Source organism: Carcharodon carcharias, chromosome 22, assembly GCF_017639515.1.
Source record: "Carcharodon carcharias isolate sCarCar2 chromosome 22, sCarCar2.pri, whole genome shotgun sequence".
In the NCBI taxonomy this organism is placed as follows: domain Eukaryota; kingdom Metazoa; phylum Chordata; class Chondrichthyes; order Lamniformes; family Lamnidae; genus Carcharodon; species Carcharodon carcharias.
Genome location: NC_054488.1, coordinates 59,412,421 through 59,428,357, shown reverse-complemented (window position 1 = coordinate 59,428,357; position 15,937 = coordinate 59,412,421). Strand labels below are relative to the sequence as shown.

The following is a 15,937-nucleotide window of genomic DNA, read 5'->3' as shown; positions in this document are numbered from 1 at the left end:
GAACAGATGGTCTTAGTTTAGGTAGGAGGGAAGGTCTCTGCCTGGGTAAAAAAATAGGGACATACGATGCATGTACCTGTTACCAGAGATGTCTGTTTAATGTAAACCTATCTGTTGATGAGATCAGAATCTGGAAACTGTTCTTGTACATGACCAATAATGTATAAATATGTTGAACACTTGTAATTTAGCAGAGTGCTATCTCAAGCTACATTGAGATGGTTATCTCCTTGCAATTGCTTGAATAAACGGTAGTGACCTGTACCTGAGACTCCTGTGGTCCATTTGTCAAAGTGACCATGACAGTTTGGCGTAGTCGGCAGGATACTTGGATTAGATCCTTGGGACGGCTCTGCAAAGTGGGTGAGTATATTTTATTTACCACCTGTAGTTGGTGCAGTAAGCCTACCTGAGAATGGTCCGGTCAAGTATCAAAAGAATCGGGAGGAGGACTCAGGACAGGAGATAGGAGGCGCCAGGGTAGGAGGCAGAGCCATGCTGGAAGGCTTCGATTTGAAACAGAACCTTAGCCGAAGCCACGCAGGCCAGAACCCAGTGAAACAAGTAGACCGCACACACCGCAAATAACTAAGTTGTCAGAGCTGCGTGAATTAATTGTGCAGAGACAAACAAATAGAATGCTGTGAGCAAAACAGGAAAGTGCTATGGAATCGACTGGGGAGCCGCAGACTCCATCACAACGTCCATAGCAGAACAACGGTCAAAATTAATCAAGAAAATGTGGAAGGATGATTGGGGCCCGAAAGGTCTGCTACTGAATTTTCTGTAACTTAAAAAAAAATGAAATGATCTAAGTTACAAGAGCTGCTTGTGCTGAAGAGAGAGAGAGAGAGAGAGAAAAGGGGTGTACCCCTAGGGGGTTAATAAGCACTGACAGGCAGTAGCAGGGGAAATGTGAGCTTTCGTCAGTTTGATGGTCCCTATAGGTGGAGCCTTCAAGATCCCTTTATTTCTCCCAATGCTATTTGAAGTTTTGTTTAGAATATGAGAATTTTAAGTCGTTAAGTTCAATATTATAGGAACATAAATATATGTGTTTGCTTGTGTGCAAGGAAGCATTTGTATGTGAGCTTTAATGTGTTTTCTTCCGTAAATTGTCATTTGTGTGTGTAATTCAGCACTTTAGATTTGAAAGCCCATGTTAGATTAAAGGAAAAGTATACTAAAACATTCCAAAGTTTTGAGTATAAGGTTTGAGTTGAGTTTTCTGGCAAAAATCGCAATTTGAAGGTATTGTAAAGCTAAACAAGGTTAGATGAACCAACCTTTGTACCACCCCCTTGCAGACTAGTATCATCAGCTTCTAAGCTGATTGGGATTGATACATACAAGTTACATTAACTCATACGAGTTAGTATTCTAAAATCCTGAGGGAGAAAATTACCTGAAGTTCAAGGGATTCTAGGAAAACCAAAAGGCATAAACACACGGTCTGTTTGGTTTCAATGGTTAAAAAGGGGTTTCTTTTGAAGAGATGCATTACATATTAAAAGAAATCTGCATTCCAACAGCATTATAATTTGAATTTGGGACAATCTTGAGATGTAAAGTGCAGTGTAATTTAACAGGTTACTTTGAATAACGAGGATGCTATCCAAAGATAAAGAATGTGTCGATAAACATATGGGACTTCTAATCTGGATACAAATCAATACACATAAGAAAGAGGCAGTTTTAATTTTGAAAGCGTAAATTATATTTCTTACAAAGTTTAAAATTTTGAGGTTTGGTTCGTGATGAAGTTCTCAAAAGGGAATTTTCATTTTAAAATGTTTGACAACAATTGGCACTAATTCAAATACTTCAAGCTTTGTCTATTTCCAAAATATGAAGCTAAGCTCAAGACCTCGATAAAGTTTGGCAGACATCCAATTTTTGGCCGAGTTAATGAATCTGGGATAATTCTAAAAGAAACAGGTCAGACACAATTTAGTGGGCTACTTTTGAGACGATAAAATGTTCTTTGAGAAGATAAGGAAGCAAAACATGTCAATGCCTGATTTCTGTTTTAAAACTGTTATGAGAATACTTCACTGGATTTTAAAGTCTCTCCAGACAACCTGAACAAGATAAGATGGTAACTGTTGCATGTGTAAAATGTTATGACGCAAATAGGAGAAAGGGTTAGGGAAAGAGGATGCAATATACAAACGGTTTTAAGGGAACTGAATTTGATAATCTGGCCCATCAACTGAGACATTGGAAACACACGGGGTGGGGGAGAGATAAGCAAAGATCTAGAGACAATGATCTTCGTTGACACAGAATAGTTAATACGGCCTAAATAGCAAATAAACATTATAAACGATCAAGACAATAGAGAAACTGACCTCAAGAGAATCTTAGGTTTGATCATGGTCAGGGAAAAAAAATCTTAGAGGTAAAACTATGTGAAATCTGTAGTTCAGGAATTGAAATGTAAGGAGAAATAATACTTAACAATAATTTACCACAAGATGGATATAGGTAAAAGGAAAGCTGGAAAAAGGCTAAATAGATATATTACTGATTGTATTAATGTGCCTGTGAGCTACAAAAAGTAAGACCAGAGGATTAACACTATGATGACAGACAGAGTTAAGCGGCTCCCAGAGAGAACCATCACTGGAAGTGAAGATACTGAGCCATTGAAAGATAGGATAAGCAGGTGCACTGTAGCGTTGTGTAGTCAGTTTAAGGAATTGAGATCTGACGTGGGACAGCAGCAGGAGACAGTAGACTGGAAGGAGTGGAGGGTGCCTATTCAGATGGATTCAGATCAGGGAACTCATTTCACAGGAAGAGTCATTAAAGAAATGAATAAATTTAAATTTAACCAGAACTTCCACATTCTCTACCAGCCACAGAGCTCAGGGATGGTGGAAAGGATGAACTGAACTTTAAAAAAAACATCAATCACAAAAGCAATTCAAGAGACAGGGAACAGCCCAATATTCTCATGCACCTTAGGGCTACCCCAAGCAGAACCACCAGGTTCACCCCATTTGAACTAATGACAGGAGGAGTAATGCAGCTACCTGAGGGAATCATAGTAGGAGTGGGAGATGTAGGACCACTAAAGGAAGGATGTGAGACTACATGAGGGAAATGAGTAGGCAATTGCATGAAATAAGGAAGGAAGTTCAGAGACCGACAGGTGATTAAGGATATGGAAACAGGCAAATCCAAAGAGAGCAACAATGGACCCCCTCCCCACAAGTGTGGAATATGGTGATGGTCAAGGTGAGCCCGGAGCGAACAGGATTTGTCCCCAGGTAGCATGGACCATACGAGGTAATTATGATGGGTGATACATGGGCACTTGTACGGGAAGTAAATGGAGGCATTATATACAGTGAAAGATACATGACAATTGACCAAGCTGTAAGCCAGAGAATGGGAGCTGATGTTAATGTCTCCACAGATCTACGATCCTGGTCGTGGGTGTATCAGTACTGGCAACAAGGTCGGGGATCATCACTGCTCATCCCGCACTGCAGGAGGAACTTTGGTACAGCATGGACAGTGCCGAATGCGACACGCAACGGGGAATGATAAATGTAACAATAGGAGAACAAGTGCTTTCGAATTGTAGTAAGGGTTTGCTTCAGAGCGGGCGTGGGAGGTCCGCCCAAAAGAGCAGCCACCTCCCACGTCTACTTTCACAATCCGAGTAGAGATAATTGAAGCTCCTCAAACCACACTGACTGACCCACCTTGTCCAACTATGCATTCAGGACCGGCAAAAGGTTTGGTACTGGTTAATCAGAAGTTTTGTATGATAATGTACCCGTAGTCTTGAACATATCCGGAATTGCCCCGCCCCAGTGGTGCTCAACCCATATTAATGCACTATATACGGCTCTAATGGGCCAGTTGATGACGGAATCATCTCATTTCAACGGCAAGATGCAGTCAAGCTTGGGAGGGAACTGCGTTAAGCGCAGCCTGATAAATGATGCCGCAACAATGTTCAATTTAGGGCCATCAGTGGTTGATTCAGAACCTGACAACTGTTGACCAGAAGGTTCGGACTTTGAGCTCCAAGCTTAAGGAAATTTTAGAACGGGGACAGGGAATTCACAACACCCAGTTAAACACAGACCAGGACATGACACGGTTAATTCAAAACCTGACTACCATGCTTGAAAGTCATGCGGGGACTATCGATAAACTGATTGGGATAGGGAAAAATATTTCAGATGAAGCAAGCAGAAATTATAAAACAAAAACAGAATTACCTGGAAAAACTCAGCAGGTCTGGCAGCATCGGCGGAGAAGAAAAGAGTTGACGTTTCGAGTCCTCATGACCCTTCGACAGAGCTAAGTCGAAATAGGAAAGGGGTGAAATATAAGCTGGTTTAAGGTGGGTGGGTGTGTGTGTGTGTGTGTGTGTGGTGGGGGGGGGAGGGGGCGGTGTGGGGGGTTGGGTGAGGGGAGAGAAGTGGAGGGGGTTGGTGTGGTTGTAGGGACAAGCAAGCAGTGATAGAAGCAGATCATCAAAAGATGTCACAGACGGCAGAACAAAAGAACACATAGGTGTTGAAGTTGCTGATATATATCTAAACGAATGTGCTAATTAAGAATGGATGGTAGGGCACTCAAGGTATAGCTCTAGTGGGGGTGGGGGGAGCATAAAAGGTTTAAAAATATTTAAAAATAATGGAAATAGGTGGGAAAAAGAAAAATCTATATAATTTATTGGAAAAAAACAAAAGGAAGGGGGAAGAAACAGAAAGGGGGTGGGGATGGAGGAGGGAGTTCAGGACCTAAAGTTGCTGAATTCAAGCAGAAATTATGTTTGTAGCAGCTACGGATCTTGGACACTGGAACAAGCCTGAGAGAATTTAAGACAGATTAATGAACATTTATGTAATCTTTCACCACACAAGGATTATGACTTGACCGGTTGCCAGCTCAGAGGTTTAACATGCATATATAGAATGAATGTTGAATGTATAGTGAATAGTAATATGCTAATTGTCTTAGTGATACCTGTTATACCTATATCAACACCCGGCAGAACATTACATGGAGTAGAAAATATTGGGGTGATACGGGGGGATTACTATATTAAGTACCACAATATTCTGCCAAATGCAGTAGACGTAGAAGGAAATATAGTTAGCACCACATTTGAAGGGTGTAGCATAGAGACCACTGCAGAAGTATGTGCACATCCAATACACGAGATGGAAGAAGCTAAGTGTGGATTTAAAGCAGCAGCAAATTGTACAATGGAAACTATATGGGCTGCAAAAGAACCAACTCATGTTGCATATATGGGGAATGGGAGATATTGTATTACTACGTGGCAGCAAAAGATCCAGGACAGGAGCAACCAGATGTGCCCCATCCACAATCATTCAGTGCGCCTAAACCCGCAGGTGCTGGCAAGGGTGGGGAAGGTGGAACTGGTCGTAATATGTAAGAGAGGAGCGGCTATTATTCAGGTCATGGAAAGCTTTAAGGATAACCTGACACAGTATTTGAACCAGTTCTCCTATGAAATTCCCTTATTACTAGAGCACCTAACTGCGATTCGGAGACGGGCTCAGTAGATATATAGAGCTTACTATACACTGCAGCAATTGGTTAGAGCCTTAAAAGAGGATATCGAGCAAATAGGTTCCTCCACATGGTGGTAGTGGAATTGGGGCTCAAATGTACAAATACACCTGTGGATTCAGATTATCTCCCATGTCCTGGTTGTGATTCAGCTGATACTTGTTGTAATTTTAACATAAAAGCAAAATACTGAGGATGTTGGACATCTAGAACAAAAACAAAAATACCTGGAAAAACTCAGCAGGTCTGACAGCATCTATGGAGAGAGATACAGTTGACGTTTCGAGTCCGTATGACCCTTCATGAGTACAGGTTCTGATGCTGTCAGACCTGCTGAGTTTTTCCAGGTATTTTTGTTTTTGTTATAAATTTAACATACTTGATTCATCGTACACGAAGGTGGCAAAAGAGGTGGCGCTGGGGGAGTTTCAGCAGGTGGAGAAGAAATTTAGTAAGCCAGAGGCCTGAATTGAGGGGCCAGATGATACAGATGGTCTGACGGTACCTTTTACAACCCAAAGCTGGATGACTGGCCAGCATCAATGGGCGGCGGTGCGTAAAGGGATGGACAGTACTACTATAGTTGGCTACCTTGGGCTAGGCCAAGGGCCAAAAGGGGGGACTGTTAGGGGAAAGAAAGTAAATAAGAATTTATGGTAAGGGAGAATTATTGAAAGGGAATGAATTACTTAAAATCTCCAGGCAGACAGTGCTACCAAGCACGTTAACAGTTAAAGGTTACCAGATGAACCTTGCACAGCCTTAGGGCCTGCAAACAACAGAAAGGCCTTGGGAGCCGGACTGGAGTCAGGGGATGGCAATAACAACTAAGTGTGCTTTTCAACAGATAGGGGAAGAACAGATGGTCCTAGTTTAGGTAGGAGGGAAGGTCTCTGCCTGGGTGAAAAAATAGAGAAATACGATGCATGTACCTGTTACCAGAGATGTCTGTTTAATGTAAAGCTATATGTTGACGAGATTGGAATTTGGAAACTGTTCTTATACGTGACCAATAATGTAGAAATATGTTGAACACTTGTAATTTAGCAAAGTGCTATCTCAAGCTGCATTGAGATGGTTATCTCCTTGTAATTGCTCGAATAAACGGTAGTGACCTGTACCTGAGACTCCTGTGGTCTGTTTGTCAAAGTGACCATGCCAACGTCTCTCACCACCATCATTCCCCCGATGTGGCTTTCAATTCTGGGTTCTAAGTTCTGAGGGCTACAGACTTGGGTGTTTCTAGTGCAGAAAAAGTCCTGTTTCCCACCACCAAATCTGATTTGAACATGTCAAGCATTCCTCTCCAAAGCCAAGTTATCCTCTTACTCTAGAATCATTCTGTCGGATAAAAACAATTTTCTAGTTCTTTTCTCTACGACAAACTACACTATCAAACCTCTTTCCTCCAGCTCTTCCATATTTTCTCAAATAACAATGATGGATGTTGCCAGGTCCTCCTTCAGCAACCTTGTGTTCCCTGGCATTATGCCTCACCTTTGCAGGTCAGACAGCATCTGTTTCAGGTTGATGAGCTGGACAGATAAAGAAATGAAAGATGAGTCCGGGGGAGATGTGTGGTTACAGCTGAATAGCTGAGAAGGAGAGAAAGACAGAACATGTGAGATAGCTCTGGCCCACTGCAATGTGGTTGGACAACAGTAGATACATAACACAGTAGTAATATTGGCCATCATGAGCAGAGCTGTACCAGTTATGGAGGAAGTGTAGAGGGTTATTTACAAGTGATGGCAATATTCTGAGACTATTACATTGGTAGAACTATAGGAAGTGAAGAGAGCTCCTTGGTCATGCCCAAGTAACAAATGTGTTGTCTATACAGCTGCATTTTTGGGTAGGAGACCCCCTCTGAAGTTGACTCATTGACCTCTGGTCGAACCTTTAGAACTCCTCCTCATTCTCCATAGAGTCACAGAGGTCTACAGCACAGAAAAAGGTCCTTTGGCCCATCGAGTCTGCACTGATCAAACAAGTACCTAACTATTCTGATCCCATTTTCAAGCACTGGGCCCATAGCTTTGTATGCTATGGCATCGCAAGTGCACATCCAAATACTTCTTAAATGTTACGAGGGTTTCTGCCTCTACCATACTTTCAGGCAGTGAGTTCCAGGTTCCCACCACCCTCTGGGTGAAAAAATTTTTCCTCACATCCCCTCTAAACCTCCTGCCCCGACCTTAAGTCTATGCCCCCTGGTTATTGATCCCTCCACCAAGGGGAAAAGTTCCCTCCTGTCTACCCTATCTGTGCCGCTCATAATTTTATACACCTCAATCATGTCCCCTCTCAACCTCCTCTGTTCCAGGGAAAATAACTCCAGTTTATCTAATTTCTCCTCATAACGAAAACTCTCCAGCCCAGTCAACATCTTGGTAAACCTCCCCTGCACTCTCTTTAGTGCAATCACATCCTTCCTATAATGCGGATTCCAGAACCACACGCAATAGTCTAGCTGTGGCCTAACCAACGTTTTATACAGTTCCAGCATAACTTCCCTGCGCTTATATTCTATGCCTCGGCTAATAAAGGCAAGCATCCCATATGCCTTCCTAACCACCTTTATCTACCTGTCCCGCTACCTTAAGGGACTGGTGGACATGCACATCAAGGTCCCTCTGATCCTCAGTACTTCCCAGGGTCCTACCATTCATCATGTATTCCCATGCCTTGTTTGTCCTGCCCAAGTGCATCACCTCACAATTATCCGGATTAAATTCCATTTGCCACTGATCAGCCCATCTGACCAGCCCATCTATATCCTCCTGTAATCTAAGGCTATCCTCCCCACTATTTATCACCTCACAATTTTCGTGTCATCCGCGAACTTACTGATCAACACTCCTACATTCAAGTCTAAATCGTTTATATATACCACAAACAGCCAGGGCCCCAACACCGATCCAGCTCCCCGACCCTGAGGGCAACAGGAATTACTAAAGAAATACCCATCCAAATGCAGAGCAAGTGTTTCAGTTATGAAGAAAATCACTTCCTCAGTTGGTGAGAAAATAAATTAAAGAAGGCTAAATTGAGTTGCAATTAAAATAAAGGAAGGCAACTACAGTAAAGCAATTCAAGATCCCGAAAAACACTCCTCTGCCCAAAAAATAGTCAAGCAATATTCAAGCACCAGTGCTATGAGAAGTGGGGGGGGGGGGGGTGGGGGGGGGGGGAAGGCGTCATTTCCCTTCTTTTTGGGCATGATACTGATATGTGTGTGTGTCCAGTTGCAATGGCATCGTTGCTTGTGGTCCACAACTTGTCAGCTTCTGACTCTCTCTCCTCCCGCCAGTCCGGCCTTTGCCGCTGGTGCGTGCTGCCACTGCCCGCACAAATCAAGCCAAATACATATGGGGATGCTGGCAAACGAAAGAGAGGCTCTGCAGTTTCTTGGGGTGGGTGGGTGGGTGGTGGTGGTGGTGTGGAGACCCGGATGTGCGCTCCGGCCGAAGCCTTTTTCCTTCTGGGTGGCACGTGTTGGAATTTAAAATTTAAAAAAAAGGTGCATGGGTGGTGCTCACGCCCAACGGTCGCTGGGCGCTTGCGGAGCCCCTTTTAGGCGGGGAAAGCTCGACTGAGGCATTAGGCTCGGTCCGTTGGGGGCATTAATCCGGCGGTAATCAAGTAACAGAGAGAAATTGTGCAGCTGTGCGTGAACGGTGGCTAAGAAGACAGAAAAGGGGAACAGGACAGTATTAGGAATGAATAACAAATAACAAGAAAGCATGGAATGTCCTGAAACGCTAACTTTGTTTACTACTTTATTAGATGTTCCCAGACCTCCTGTATTTTCTGTTTTTATTTCAGATTTCCAGCATCTGCAGTATTTTGCTTTTGCGGGAAGAATGAATTGGGCGATTGACAGAAATTTGATGGAAAACAAGGTTGAGTTAAAGATTTGGACCTGTTCCAAAAGCATACCCAATACTGTTCATTATACCTTCACCCGGGACAAATTCATGCAAAAATGTGGTGAATTAAAAGCAGCGAGTCCAAGGCAGCAGTCAACGTTTCAGGTTGTTGATCCAGGAAAACGGAATCACAGGGCTGAATTTTTCCATTTTGGAAACTAGGAAGCTATTTATGCATCAGTGAGTGGTTCTCTGGACCACATGGCCAGCTGGGAACTGATTTGTCCGCCCGCCGTTACCTAATGAGGTTGAAGATCCGGGCGTCATGTTTAAATGCCACCTGAACACACACACATTCACTTTCTCCAGCCCTGCTGTGTTCAGGAAACATTTCAAGATATCTGCACCCAAGAAGAAAGCCAAACCAAGGCTCGGCAATGACTCTTCCCGGGCTCTCATCCATGGAGTCCACCAGCACTGGGATGTCCTCCACCCAAGGGATGGCTCCAGGAAGCCCACCAGCCTCACCTTGCTGACCTGGGAGGCAGTCCCAAGTGTCAATGTATAAGCAATTACATTGTCAATAGTCAATAACAATCATCTTCTTGACTGGAATTACATTGTTAAGACAATTGCATTGTTAAAACAGGTGATGGGCATTTGCTTGCTCATAAATGGGTACAGCTGTAATACTCCAGAGTGCTCGCTTCAGCAGCACATATACTAAAATTGGAACGATACAGAGAAGATTAGCATGGCCCCTGCGCAAGGATGACACGCAAATTCGTGTAACACTCCAGAGGGGAAGGGAATTGGGACTCTGTCACTCTGGCTGAAGAATAAATCTGCTTGAGGTAAAAGACCAGCTTCAGATTTATTGGTTCCAATTATACAATTATTGGACTTAACAGCAAGGGGGTGGGGGTTGGGGGGTGTCGGGTCAGCTTGTTGGGCAGCTGCCAGAGAAATGATATCCAATGTAGGAAGAGGATGAATGATCTCATCTGCTCCGCCAGGGTAAGTCAACTTTCAGCTCGCTCCAATCTCACACTCTCATCATGGCATTGTGCACTCAAAGGATTACACTGCTTGGGGATCTCGCACAATATTAGTGGGGGAAACATCAGCACTGATTATCTCACAGACTTTGTAATATCACTAGTTTTATTGCATTCATGGAATGTGGATGTCGCTGGCTGGACCAGTATTTATTGCCCATCCCTAGTTCCAGAGAAGGTGGTGGTGAACTGCTGCCTTGAACTGCAGCAATCACGGTGGCGTAGGTACACCCATAGTGCTGTTAGGTAGGGAGTTCCAGGATTTTGACCCAGCAACAGTGAAGGAATGGCGATATATTTCCAAGTCAGGATGGTGTGTGACTTGGAGGGGAACTTCCAGGTGGTGGCGCTCCCATCTATCTGCTGCCCTTGTCCTTCTAGATGGTAGAGGTCATGGATTTGGAAGCTGCTGTCTAAGGAACCTTGGTGAGTTCCTGTGGTGCATCTTGTAGATGGCAAACACTGCTGCCACTTTATGTTGGTGGTGGAGGGAGTGAATGTTTATGAATGGGGTACTAATCAAGGGGGGCTGCTTCCTCCTGGACGGTGTCAAGCTTCTGGAGTGCTGCTGGAGTTGTACTTATCCAGGCAAGTGGGGAGCATTCCATCACACTCCTGACTTGTGCCTTGTAGATGGTGGGCAGGCTTTGGGGAATCAGGAGGTGAGTTACTCGCTGCAGGACTCCTATATTCTGACCTGTTCTTGTAGCCACAGTCTTCATATAGCTAGTCCAGTTCAGTTTCTGGTCAATGCCCTGGATGTTGATAGTGGGGGATTCAGCGATGATGATGGAATTGAAAGTCAAGCATCTCGTATATCATGCTGCAAAACTGCATCCTCAGCCCTTACTGCAGGAAGGCTTAACCCACACAGGAGGCATGCATGCTTCCCTATCTCTGCTCCATCCCTTCTCACCATGTTCCATCCATTTGACTTCATGCCAGCCAAGCTTGCCCACAACAAGTGGGAGACACCCCAGACAGGAGGAGGGATGGCTGACATCCTTGAGCTCTCCAGATTCAAGGAGGATGCTGCCAAGTTGGCAGGGGAGGACAGGGATCGGTCCTGTGGGAAGGTGAGATTGGCCTCTCCCAGCAAGCCAGTATGGATGAGTCCTCCATGAATTGATCATATCCTGACATTCACAATCAATGAGATGCAAACTTTTATTCAGCATGTTCATGAACTAAATCTATCTTCCCTCTCTTATAGGCACCAGCAGGTCCAGAAAGATCGGCAGAGCCAACATAAGCCTCAGCTCACCTCAGAGGAAGATGATGAGAATCCACTCGCTGAAGACCTGTCACTGTCTTCATCTGCACCCTCCACCAATGTAGAGATGCACACCTTGATGGGTCATAGTTCTACATTAGGCTCAGGGTCCCTTTCTGGAGAACACCTCACTCTAACATCTCCTCAGTAGTTGGAGACAGTGACAGCCCAGGTCTCTGGTTATCGGAGGACTGCTGGAGATCAGGCAACCGCTGAGTCTGAGCCTTGGTGAGTCTCTGGAAGTGGCCATCGAAAAAATACTGGAGTTGCAATGACAGGCGGCGGAAAATCAGAATTGCGAGAGGTAGTCGACAGTCTAGAGCAAAGGATGGAGGACTTCTGTCTGATGTGGTGGCTCTGATATGCAAGCGCATCGCAGTCATCATGGGAAGAGTTGCGGCTGCCTTGGAGACCTTTGTCCAACCGGTCCTCCTGGATTTGCATTTGGACGTGCATTCCATTGTTATAGGCATTGGTGGGATCCACCAGTGGCTAGATGAGAGGTGGGTGGGGCAATTTGACCTTCCTCCGGGTGCCCCTTGTCCTCAAGGAGTCAGGGAGGGGCCCTCGGGTGCATGAGCGCCAGCCAGGGACCAGGGACCTCCACACAGGACATTCCAAGGGTGTCCAGCTGCTCCAAATCTCCTCTCTCTCTGACCTATCAGCTTCAGCTGGTCAGACCAAGGAAGGTGCACTCTGAGCAGTAGATCCTTAACAGGCCCAGGGCTTCCGGCATCTAAAGGATGTCAGCAACAGAGCATAGCCGCCTCCACCTCTGCTGTGGATGTCAGAGCTGCATCCAGGCATGTAGGTAGAGTTAGAAAAATTAGGAAACTTTGACATTACTTCTGGGCCACAGGTGTTCAATCACACTTTATATCTGGCACCTTTGTAAATACATTTGCTGTTCATGAGAATGTTCCCGTGATTTGAAAGCATCGAGCATATACATCAATGTGCCCTCTCAATGCGAGGGTGAGTCATGCTTCCACTCATTGATCACCTCCCTTTGTGAGCCTCACATTCGTGTGATGTCTAGCTGACTCATGATAGTTACTTGACCTTTGTGTTGTGTCAGGAAGATGCTTCAAAATTTTATTGGCAGTGTTTGCAAAATGCATTAGTAACCTCTACTCCTCCTTACAAGACAATATTGAGTTAGATGTGCTCAATAGCCTTGGAAGCTTAGTTGTAATTGTTTTTCATAATGAGATGGCTGTCATTGTTTGGTACTACCAATGAAAAGACCTGCAGCCATGATGATCTCTCCAACCATGCGTGCATTTTGTGTCTGCTAAAAGTTTCTCTTTAAGGTGGTGACGACTGCATCAAGGCCTTTGACGCAATATTTGTGCTATTGTATGGACTTTCACTTCCCAGAGTGCATGGATACAGGGTTTACCACTGACCTTTCCAAAGATTAGGCCTGGTGAATCATGAGGGTTGAAGGTGCAAGTCCAAATGCTGAACTTTCTCTTGATGTCAATGGTTGTAAAGGCCTTTCAGTGCATTGGCATGGCATTAAGGGTTAAAAGAAATTAGGTTGTGTCCCATCATCTACACCTTGCTTCTCTTTGAATCTTGTGGTTATCAATTTGGCATGGGCATGTATTCCACGTCGTGCTTCTTCAATAGCATCCTCGCATGGAAGCTGACCCTCATCTACCTCTTCAGTTTCTTGCCCTTCCTGTTCTTCATCATCCAGGGAGCACTCGGCCTCCTCCAGGTCTCCCCCTGATAAGGGATTATCCCCTTTGAAGTACCAGGTTGTGAAGGCACAACAGGCTACAATTATGGGAGAACACCCTCCTTGGAAAGTACTACAGAGGCCCACCTGAGCAGTCCAAACCTTGGAAGTGCATCTTCAGGATGCCAATGGTCTGCTCAATGATGGATCGCGACAAGTTATGTGCCATGTTGTATCTCTCCTACGAGGCACACTTGAGGATGACATAAGGGGTGTCATGAGCCATCGTTTGAGTGGGTACCCCTCATCCTCAAGCAGTCAGCCCTCTGCAGAGGCCCCTCGAATGTGTGAGGCGTCTGGGAGTGACTCGGGATGTATGAGACATGGGAACTCCCAGGGTACCTGGTACTGATGTGCTTCTGATGATTGCACACCAGTTGAATATTAAGGGAATGGAACCCTTTTCCTGTTAGTGAACATCAGGGGCTGCTGCATGGAGCTCCTAAAGCCACATGTGTGCTATTGATTGCACCTTGTACCCTAGGGAAACCTGAGATGGCTGCAACCTCTAAAATCTAGCAGCCTGGCTACCTTAATCGAGTGTGAACTTGACATAATGATGAGCCTTATGGCAGAGAGCATCTGTTACCTCCTTGACAGATTTATGTTGAGATCTGCATAGGCCCTCTGTGGACCCCTGGAATGATCTGCAGGCAAAAAATTGAGTGCAGCGGTGAACCTCAGGGACACTGGTAGGGGATGCCCTCCCAATTCACAGGGTGTTAGGTCCTCCTGCAGAATGTGGTAGATATGATCCACCATATCTCTTGACAAGCAAGACGTGCGTGGCATTGTCTTTCGCTTATCTCCAGATAGGAAAGTCTTCTTTGGTAGACCTTTGTTTGTGTGAGTTGCCTCTATGGGATGGGTCAAATCTCCTCATCCTCTGGTTCTTGCAGTTTCGCTGATACAGCCTATGGACCTCAGGCAGGGCCTCTTCTTGAAGCTGTGCAAGGGGGTGCTGGGCCCTTCTCTTCAATGGGATCACTGCCATCAAGAAGACAGCATTGAGTGTAGGCTCTATCATTTTATCATTCAATCCTCCTTCTCCCTGTGGATTGATAATCAATGCAACAGATTAATGAATATAGGGCAAATGTGTAAACCTCCCACTCACAAGCAGAAAGCCACTATCATGCCCTAGAGCTGAGTCTGCACTACTAGCTTTTTGCTGATATAGCCTTGTAGCTGAGGTGCAAATTCACATATCTAGGTGATCAAGATGCCTACAGAGGTTGGAAGAAGTTTGGATGCATTAATGAAATGTGCCACGTTGCCAAAAGCACTCCTGCAATCTCTAATCTGGTACTGATTAAGGTCAACTTGCACATCAGCAATGACTGGATGTTCTCTTGCCCATTATCCATACCAGTTGGAGAAAGCACATTAGAGGCTTTCATTGATGACCTGGCAGATATGCAACAGCTGTGCTCCTTAATGGTTGTCTGCATTTTCCATTATCACATTCCTCTCAAATCGAGCAACTGCATTGAGAAACCAATGGCTCCTGCACTCTCATTAAAAAGCACCAAAAGGCATTGGCTCCAATTACACCTTCTCAAGAAGTCTTCCTCTTTTCTCACAGCTCTGTCTCTATTTTAATGTTGTGACTCCTAAGCACTTTGAGGGTACCCCTGAAAGGGCTCCTTAGTCCAGCAGTGGGCTCCTCCCATACTGCCTCAGATCCCTCCCGTGCAGGTTGTTTTACCGTTTTGATTTTAAACTGTGCCATTATTTTGTGGTTTCAAGATGGTGGTGCTGCATTTTCAACCCTGCCCCTGTCAGTGATTGGGTCCCTCCAACTTTCCTGGAACCACACAATGAGCAGGTAGACCTCCCTCCAGTTATTCTCTAGCCTCTCCCAGTAACCCTGGTCCCATTGTGGTTGTGGTGGACATTCCAGCCCTCTCACCTGAACCCACCACTGTTGGTGTCCCATGCCCCATGAGGACCTCGTCCCTCCCCATCTCCTGGTTGTGTCACATACAGAGGCGAGTCTCCCAGGAGAGCTTCGAGTAGCACCCCCACCCTGGTTATGTTTTTCCCATATACAGGCCATAGGTGCCTCCCCTAACCATGACTGTCCCATCTGCAGCCCAGTACTAAGCCAGACAAGCCCAATGCCACCGACTGTGAACACGTCCTGCACACCAGGCTTATCCCAATTGAGTGCACAGGTCTTGCCCCTCCCTGGAGCAGGAGTACAATGGGCGTGTCATGCATAGCCCTGCAGCATGGCCTGCAAAACCCCAGGACTGCCTTTAACCCCTCTCACTCTGACTTCTTGGTCCAGACCAGGAGTTATGATTGTCTTTTAATGAGCTCAAGCTCTCCTGTTCCCTCATGACTGACCACAACAGTCTCCCTTCCCCCACCCCCCCAACCCCGGCCCAATCACATGAGTCTCTGTGCAACCCAT

At 45.3% G+C, this 15,937-nt stretch overlaps 1 non-coding gene across 1 annotated transcript; it reads left to right on the top strand.

The window, feature by feature from the left end:
- The first annotated feature begins 10,139 nt into the window (after positions 1-10,139).
- On the top strand, positions 10,140-10,246 carry LOC121293986. The gene has a single exon (XR_005946669.1). It is a non-coding gene; the product is annotated as a U6 spliceosomal RNA (small nuclear RNA).
- The last annotated feature ends 5,691 nt before the right edge of the window (positions 10,247-15,937 follow it).